The sequence below is a fragment of the Xenopus laevis genome, chromosome 8S, assembly GCF_017654675.1.
Source record: "Xenopus laevis strain J_2021 chromosome 8S, Xenopus_laevis_v10.1, whole genome shotgun sequence".
Lineage (NCBI taxonomy): Eukaryota > Metazoa > Chordata > Amphibia > Anura > Pipidae > Xenopus > Xenopus laevis.
In genome coordinates this window covers 103,118,053-103,127,671 of record NC_054386.1, presented here as the reverse complement: position 1 = coordinate 103,127,671, position 9,619 = coordinate 103,118,053, and the positions used below count along the sequence as shown (strand labels likewise).

General features: G+C 47.4%; 1 pseudogene; it reads right to left on the bottom strand.

Moving 5' to 3' along the window:
• Positions 1 to 5,221: 5,221 nt before the first annotated feature.
• LOC108700695 lies at positions 5,222 to 8,710 on the bottom strand (annotated as a pseudogene).
• Between the last annotated feature and the right edge of the window lie 909 nt (positions 8,711 to 9,619).

The following is a 9,619-nucleotide window of genomic DNA, read 5'->3' as shown; positions in this document are numbered from 1 at the left end:
TCCCCACCTGCCACAGGTTACTGCTCCCTCCCCCACCCCTGTCACTGGCTCCTCCCCGCCACCTTTAAACTCTGCCCAGCTCCCATCCTCATGGGGCCACCTTAACTGGCAACCAGGAAGTGCTCTCCGACCTGCCCTCAGCTCATAGGCCGCTACAGGGGCGGGGACAACCAAACGCTGCACTGGGCTTGGCTGCCTCGTCTGCCAGTCACGGGGAGGGGCGGGGCCGCCGGGGTGATGACGAGTTGTCTGCTGCTCTCTCTTAAAGTGGCCGCGTCCCGGGCCCAGCTGCATTTAGTAGAGGTTCAGCTAGAACGGGTATAAAGTACAGGGAACAGCAGCAGGGCGAGGGCACTACCAACGGGGCCCCAATCTGTGCCAGTGAGGGAGGAGTGGGGACGGGGAGGGGCGGCGCTGCTGAAGGGCGGGGTTTGTTAGGCGAAGGGAGGGCCCGTGTATTGCGCAATAACAGCACGAACAGATAAGTCAGCAAGTTACTAGGCCACAGAAACTCTAGTCCCGGGAGCTGACACTCTAATCCTGATTCAAAGCTCTGCTTGTGTCTGTCTCTTCCTCTGTCTCTTCTCATCTCTCTGTGTCTGTCTGTCTCTTCCTCTGTCTGTCTATTCCTGTATCTGTCTATGTCTGTGTGTCTGTCTGTCTCTTCTCATCTCTCTGTGTCTGTCTGTCTGTCCCTCTGTCTGTCTATTCCTGTATCTGTCTATGTCTGTGTGTCTGTCTGTCTCTTCCTGTATCTGTGTCTCTGTCTCTTCCTGTATCTGTCTATGTCTGTCTGTGTGTCTGTCCCTCTGGGTGTCTGTGTATCTGTCCTGTGTCCCAGGAGTATATGGAATAAAGTCTAATTACCTGCCATTGTCTGTCTGTCTGCAGGTGGGAGGAGTCATTCCTGGCTCCGCCCCACAGAACTATTTGCCCCAGTTTTGTAATTGTGGGCAGAGGAAAATGCCACCAGGAAGAGTCGCTGTCATTCCCGGTCAGAGGAGCTTTCTGGGGTTTATGTGGCACTCCCTAGAATGTGACTCACTGTATATGCTAGATTGTCAGCTCTTTGGCACAGCCACTTTGTTCATTGCTGTGTTGTGTCTCTGGTAGGATGGTGCATCTGGGTGTGTTTTAGGGCCCATTATAAACACAATATATTCTATACACCTGTAACATCATCCCTGTCTAACCAATAAATACTGCCCCAAAAGCTGACACTCTGATCCTGGTACCGCTGTCTGAGTGGGGTGTTGATCCTGCCGATGTCAGTGCAGTCCAGAATGTCCCGGGTCCCTAACCCCAGGGTACAACACATAGTGCCCCGCCCCGTCACACGGCAACAGGGAGGGATTACAGGCTCAACCTGTTCCACAACATCCCCCCCATCCCCACACCTGTTGGGCACAACCTGTTCCTTCTCCTCCCTCACCTCAACTCACCCCCTGCCTACTCTCCTCCAGGGCTGGATGCCAACTCCATGCCCAGCTACACACACATATATATATATATATACAGGGCACACTGCACCCGCTGAGGCTCATGGGAAAGTAACCCAGACTCAGCAGCAACAGCAGTACCAATGGCCCAGTGAGTCCGACCTGCACCCACACGGACACACGGACAAGATACAATCTCTAGTATTAGCTCGTCAGGGCCAGGCCCAGTACTTACAGTGGAACTGAGGAAAGGGCTTGGGGTAAGAACAATGTGGGTATGTTGTAGGAGGGAGTACAGGGGCAGGAGTAAGTAGGTAAGTACAGTTCCAGCGAGTAAGGGGTTGGAGTAAATATGGTGACATTGGACAGAGGGCAGGAGGAAGTGTAGTAATAGTGGGTGGGTGGAAAGTATAAATGCAGTGTCACTGAGTAAGTGAAGCAAGTAGTACAGTGAGACGGGATAAGTAGATGGAGTAAGTACAGTGCTTGTGGGTAAGAGCTGTGAGCTTAGTGTGTAAGTACAGTAGAAGGGGTAAGTGCAGAGTCATGGAGTAAGTGACAGGGCTAAGTGCAGTGAAGTTGGGGATGGAGTAGAAGAAAGTGGCTGCCACTTGAGAATGGTTACAACTAAGCGCAGTGACACTGGGTAGGGAGCAGAAGTAATGCCCTTGGAACTGCATAAGGTGTACGAGTAACTACAATGGAACTGGGTAATGGGACATTTGGTAGGAAGTAGGAGTAAGAACAAAAAACTGGGTTGTAGGAAGTACAATGGCAAGTTAGTGAAAGTGTAGCGAAACTGGATAAGGGGTAGGAATATACAATGTGACTGGGTATTACTAGTAAAGTCAGACTGGCTAAGAAGTAGGAGTAAATACTGCATTGGGGTGTATGGGGTGATTCATTGGCAAGGGGTAAATAGTTTGCCACTATTTTTGAGGTGGAGTAAGTGCAATGTGGGAATAGGAATAAGAAGTAGGATTAGGAGTAGAGCCATTATGACACTGCAGAGTGAGGGAGAGGAAGAAAATACATACATATTGCAGGGCACTAGAGAGTAAATGTGGTGTCTCTGGCTACAGGCTCGGACTATGTGCCCATACTAACACTAATACCAGGGCCACTGGGCAAAGGGTAGGAGTAAGTACAATGTCACTGGGTAAAAGATAGGAGTATATAGAATGGTTCTGGGGACAGAGTAGTGCCATAACCACTGGGTAAGGAGTAAGAACTTGGTAAGGGTTAAAAGTAACTTCATTGACACTGGGTAAGAGATAATAGTAAGGGCAGAGACATTGGTTATGGGGTAGGCGTAAATACACTGGTATTAATAAATGGGTAGGAGTGAGTACAGGAGCAGTGTATAAGGGTAGGAGTTAGTACAGGGCAGTGTATAGAGGTAGGAGTAAGTACAAGGCAGTGTATAGGGGTAGGAGTGAGTACAGGGCAGTGTATAGGGGTAGTAGTGAATAGAGGGCAGTGTATAGGGGTAGTAGTGAGTACAGGACAGTGTATAGGGGTAGTAGTGAGTACAGGACAGTGTATAGGGGTAGTAGTGAGTACAGGACAGTGTATAGGGGTAGTAGTGAGTACAGGACAGTGTATAGGGGAGACAGGTCCGGACTGGGATTTATAACAGGCTCTGGTATTTAAGGTACACAGAGGCCCAAACAGCCCCCAGCACCCCATTATATATGAGTGTTTGTGGCATTTTACAGCAGCCCCTCTGCTATTTGCCTGAACCCACAAATTGCCAGTTCAGGGCTGGGGTGGCCTCATCCAATAGAAGTAAATGAATTGGCTTCATGTATTTAATTGCAGTGTGAGGTTTCTTATTTCCTTGTATAATCTCCTGGGCAGGATTCTGGGAGTTGTAGTTCTGCACCTTATCCATTGGGTTGCAGCGGTCCCGGCTGTACAAAGACTGTGAGTAGGGGCCCCAGTGCAGCAGTATGGCAGCGCCTGTTGTGCTTTGGCATGTTCCCCCTTATCTCCCATCTCTCACTGACGCCTGCTGCTGCCGCAACGTGATTGGCCCAGACTGGGGGGACTTTTATACAACCCGCAAACCCCCAGGAGCCCGTGCAGATCTTGGAAGTGAGCACCCACCCATTTCCTTCCTCAGCCACCCTCACAATAGCACCCCACTTCCACTGCAAACCCCAGCGAGCACCACAGCACCCCCCCACACACACACACACAGGGGCTTCCGCCACAGCAGCTGCTAAATATAGCTCCCCCAAACCACAAGACCCCCACATTAAACGAGCCAGAGGGAGGCTGAGATTGAACAGGAGGAAGGGGGGAACATTGTGGGGAGACACAGGGTTAGAGAGAGAGAGAATAGTGCGCTGGGGGGAGTCAATATACCACTTGCACCCCCCTCAGCCCCCCAAAACTCAGGCCAGGATACGGGGGGATATAATAATTTAATGGAATACACAGGTGTTAGTGATAACACTACTGTCTATAGAAACACTGCCCTCAAGAGCTTATAATCTAATCATGGAGAATCATGGGGAGCATATAAAATAGGAGCAGAGTTCTCCCCTCAAACAAACATCCACATACAGGGAATAAATACAATGCAGCATAATGATACTACTAATACTTTGTAGCATAATGATACTACTAATACTTTGTAGCATAATGATACTACTAATACTTTGGCGCATAATGACACTACTAATACTTTGTAGCATAATGATACTACTAATACTTTGTAGCATAATGATACTACTAATACTTTGTAGCATAATGTTACTTCTAAAACTTTGTAGCATAATGTTACTTCTAATACTTTGTAGCATAATGATACTACTAATACTTTGGTTACACAGAGGAGCCACCCCCAGGCGACACTTACAGCCCCCCGAAAACCCCACCCACCCCGACATTATTCCCACATTATTCGGGTTACATTGCACTTAACACAAAAGTAATATTAATATTACTGGTAAAGTAATGAAGTCATATTAAAGGGTAACTATATGCAGAGAAAAGTGACAGCAAGTAGAGAATTCCACTGCGGCTCAGCGCTGCCACCTAGTCCTGACAGTTGGTAACAATATCATGGAAAGAGCAGAGTTAGTAAAAATGATTGAATTTGTGAGCCAGAAAATATTAATTTCCTTTTTTCCCACCGTACAACTCCCTGCGACACACACACTTGTCTTAAAGTGGACATCAGCTCCCCCATTCTCTTCACCATTTAATTGTGTAGCCAGGACATGGGGATGGACATCAGGTCCCCCAATCTCTTCACCATTTAATTGTGTAACCAGGACATGGGGATGGACATCAGGTCCCCCAATCTCTTCACCATTTAATTGTGTAACCAGGACATGGGGATGGACATCAGCTCCCCCATTCTCTTCACCATTTAATTGTGTAACCCGGACATGGGGATGGACATCAGCTCCCCCATTCTCTTCACCATTTAATTGTGTAACCAGGACATGGGGATGGACATCAGCTCCCCCATTCTCTTCACCATTTAATTGTGTAACCCGGACATGGGGATGGACATCAGGTCCCCCAATCTCTTCACCATTTAATTGTGTAACCAGGACATGGGGATGGACATCAGGTCCCCCATTCTGGTGCACAAACAAGATTCTGAGATGATACAAGACTTGCCTTAATAACAGTGTCCCACAAAATGGCTCCTGCCTGCTTGTTATAATTATGAATTCCCAGACTGAAGGAAACAAGATTCAAATCATTTATACAGTGTAATTAAAGTTCATTTTGCTTCACTAATGTGATAAAATAGGATTTGGAATCATTTTTTTGGGTGACGGGTCCCCTTTAATGAAAGGGGTGATTTGCCAACATTAAGTTACAGCAAAGACATGGGCACATCCATAGATAAAGCGGCCCCTGGGGCCCCCAGGAGGGGCACATGCTTATGACAAAGGGGGGTGCTAAAATGATTTGGCTGTGGGGCCAAGTAAATTCTAGTCAACCCACTTGGGGCAGTTATAATATCTCTTCACTTGCACATATTTCCAGGCCAAGCGAGATTGAGAGGAGGGGTTCAGAGGAGCCGAACCCCTTATTATAACCCTGTTTCCTTCTGTTCACCTTTCCTTCCTCTCCCCAAATGCACGGCCCATACACTCACCAATTGCCCATTTTGTCTCATCACTTCCCTCTTCCTAATTCCATTCTCACTTCCCATAGGGAACATCCTGGGCTCCTCCAGATCTTACTGAGCTACACTTCTCATCCGCTGTTGGTAGATACTGGGAGTTGTAGTTCAATATCATTTTAAGGTAAGCCGGTTTCCCAGACCTACTTGCACATTCTTATCTCCCTCTGCACTAATCAATTCTTCATCAATGATTGGCCAACTGAACAGACCCCCTTGCTAATGTGACCATGGATAGTTAAGCATGAAGGTCCAATAGATTGAATAGAAGGGCTATGATTGGCTTGTTCATCTGTCCAACAGCGGGACCCTTGGTCACCCTCAACACTCACTTCTCTGCGTTTCTCCTATGATTTCCTGCTCATGGAATGTTATCCCAGGTTCCTTTCCATTCATGTTCATGTCATGAACAAATCCAGTGGGTAAGAGAGTTTTATGGGTCAGTCAAGTGTAAAGTTGTACAGAGCCTTGTAGGACTATATAGGATACAGCGAGATTGGTCAGTTGATAAGGACCAAATTGTCTGGATTAAGCAGAAGGCCCAATCTGGCACACAAGAAACTGGGCACATTGCAAAGTTGAGGCCCTTAATGGGCTCCATGTTGGCACCTCTTTTATTAAAGATTAAGGGACCAGGGGGTCTGGATGCTTCCGATGTTAAAGAGGAACAAAATAGATGAATGTCTGGACCCATGAGAAACCTTTAGATGATGGAAGAGGTTACAGATCCATAAATGTTGTAGCACTTAATGGGCTCAATGTTGGCACCTTTTTTAGTAAAACTTTAGTAAGCTTTGATAAAGCTTAAGGGACCAGGGGGTCTGAGTTCTGCCAGTGTTAGGGAAGAACAACATTGAAACATGGATGTCCGGACCTATGAGGTACTTTTAGATGATGTAAGAGGTTACAGATAGTTAAATAATGCTCAAGGCAACATATCACTCATGGGTTCACTCATCACCCCTGAGGGTGTCATTGGTAGCTGTGATGTGGGGTGGGTGTTTAGTAGTCTTCTTCTTTTCATGATGGAGCCTACAGGACATGATTCCTTCAGAAGATACTCTCATCTCTTGAATATCTCGAGGGGCTAAGGAGAATTTCCAGCCAGCATGGGCAGGAGGTTATGAACTGCCTCGAGTATGAAGACCCCCAGCCCTTTGCAAAGCTGATGCATATGCTGTGGGGGTCACAGGGTCCATCCCCTTGGTAAGTGTAGCTGGACATGCTGATCCCTTGCTCAGAGTCAAATACTTTGATGGAGTATCCTGGCAGCACTTTGTAGACTGCCCACGGCCACTTACTGGAGCCAGAGTGGTGGAGTTCACAAAGATGGGGTGCTCACTGTGATTGTAGACCCAGATGCCATCTTGCTCATGGCTAAGGGTCAGGCCCTGACCAATCTTCTTCCGAGTGGGCCTCACTGTCTCATTATGGGTTTCAGAGTGTAGGTAACCCAAGCAGAACCCGCTCCCCTTTGGAAGGTCATGGAAAATGTGGACAGAAGGCTCACTCACGTTGTAGAGTCGTCCCACTTGGGTCCTGTGTTCCCAGTATGCCAGTTTGCACCAGTAACCATCCCTGCTGGTACTTCGGGACAGAGTAGTATCTGAGGAGGAAAAGGAGAACACCCTGGTAAGGCAACACCTATAGAATATCATGCCCCAGACTTGCAGGTCGTTGGGGCCCAGGAGAAGAAACTATCATGATATGAGTAGGATGGAAGAGACAGAACCTCACTTACAGAGGCACCCTGGTACATTGGGCCAAACTCACCCTCACCCTAAAGGTTCAGGGACAACCCATGTATCAATAGTGACTAACAACCGGAAAAGGCTTTCCTATTATACCTTCACTGAACTTCCCAACAGGTCTATACCACCAGACTACAAGCTCCTTGGGAGAAATGCATGAAATGGGGAGAGAGAGGGGTCATTTTTCTCTTGGGGACCCCCCTACCTATCTGTTGGGATACTAAAGTGATGCCATAAGCACAGCTAGGAGTCTAGAAGATCAACAGACCCTATGTCGGCACTGAGGTGCTCATACTTATGGTTGATCATATGTGAGCCCTAGGCAGACAGCTCTATCTTGGGACCCCAGTGGATTTAATGAAGGTAATGAAGGTAATTATGGCCTGGGCCAATCAGAGGGAAAACCCATGCCTGACCATTGTCATCTCCACACATGGAGGGGAGAAAGAAGAAGGACAATGGTACAGGGAAGGCAATGGCTCCCCCCAGACATGTCGCAGGTAGACATTATAAAGACAGTGAATTCTCAGTTCCCAGCATCCCCTGCAGACCTGGAGCTGCCAGCCGGCTGAAGTGGTAGGGGTTAAAGCACAAGGACTTCCCCTCTCCGCTTTTCCTCCAGAAACTCTCACATTGGATCAATCTCTTGAGTTCGGCCCAGTGGCAAAGGTTCGGCCATCGATAGAGTTTATACAGGAGCACGTGGGGGGGCAATGGCTGCTTCCGTGAATCCCATGGTAAAAAGACACGCCCACATTCCCAGGATCCCCTGCTCTCCAGCGCCTCCGCCAACTGCCGCAGCTGCTCATCCTTCAGTTTCTTGATGAGCTGGTGGGCTGCAGGCCGCAGGGCATTCTGTTGATCCTCGGGGCTGGGGGGCGCCCCCTCCCCCTGACCCCGGCCAGGCAATAGGCACCGCTGCCACCAAAGTTGCCCTGCAGAGACAGATCGGCGGGAACGGAACATAAGATGGAGATGGGCAATTGGCAGGACCCCAGAGGTTGTTGGGCAAGATATGCTGTGTGATAAACAGAAATGAGGATCAGAAACAATATGGCGGCTCTCACCCATGTGTATAACTACAAATGTGCAGCCACTTGCCTGAAATGTCCAAACGAGAGACTAAAGATCTACTGGGACTTCCAAATGGACCTGATACCCTCCATGCCGGTAATTGGATTAGTGTATAAACTCCATCCCCTGCCAATATAATGCACAAATGGTAAATCATGATGCTCCCATAGTCCTACAAAGGGAAGGTGGAATTGTATGCTGGGAAATAGTTGTGCAATTGGCGCTACTATGGATTACAAATGGAGGTCTTGCCCAAAGAGAAAGGTGCAATATAGCTTGAGATATAAGGACTCCTATGCAGAAATAAAGGCTAATGTGACAAGAATCCAGGAACATGGAGTATGGGAAAACAAAGAGAAATCAACCCTTATGGAGTCCAGGGACTTAAGGTGAGATAAGGTCTGAGATGTGTGGAGTCCAGGAACTAGATGCATAGAGTCCACCAAAATAAGAAAAGACAATGCCTGAGATATACGAGGTCCAGGAACTTAAGGATTGATAAAAATGTATGGAGTCCAGGAACCTGTGGAAAGAAAAAGCCTGCGATCTATGGAGTCCAGGAAAGATAAAGTCTAAGACGTATGGAGTCCAGGAAACTATGGAAAGTTAAAGGCTGAGATGTATAGAGTCACGGAACAGAAAGAAAGCAATGAAGCCTCAGATGTATGGAGTCCTAGAACATAATGAGAGATAAAGCCTGAGGTGTATGAAGTCTCCAAAGTGGCAGCATCCTGCATGGAACCTATAGTTCTGCACAATTTAGTCTCATCTGCACAAATAGAAACAGTACTTTCAATGGCCACCTCCAGGTCATTAATAAACAAGTTGAAAAGCAAGGGACCTAGTACAGAGCCCTGCGGTACTCCACTAACAACACTGGTCCAATTAGAAAATGTTCCATTTACCACCACTCTTTGTAGTCTATCTTTTAGCCAGTTCTCTATCCAGGTACAAATACTATGTTCCAGGCCAACATTCCTTCATTTAACCAGTAACCTTCTGTGTGACACTGTATCAAATGCTTTAGCAAAGTCTAAGTAAATCACATCCACTGCCATCCCAGAATCAAGGTCTCTACTCACCTTCTCATAAAAAGAAATTAAGTTAGTCTGGCAAGATCTATTACACATAAAACCCTGCTGGCACAAACTCATAGTATTATGATTTGCTATGAAGTCCAGTATCTTATCCTTTATTAACCC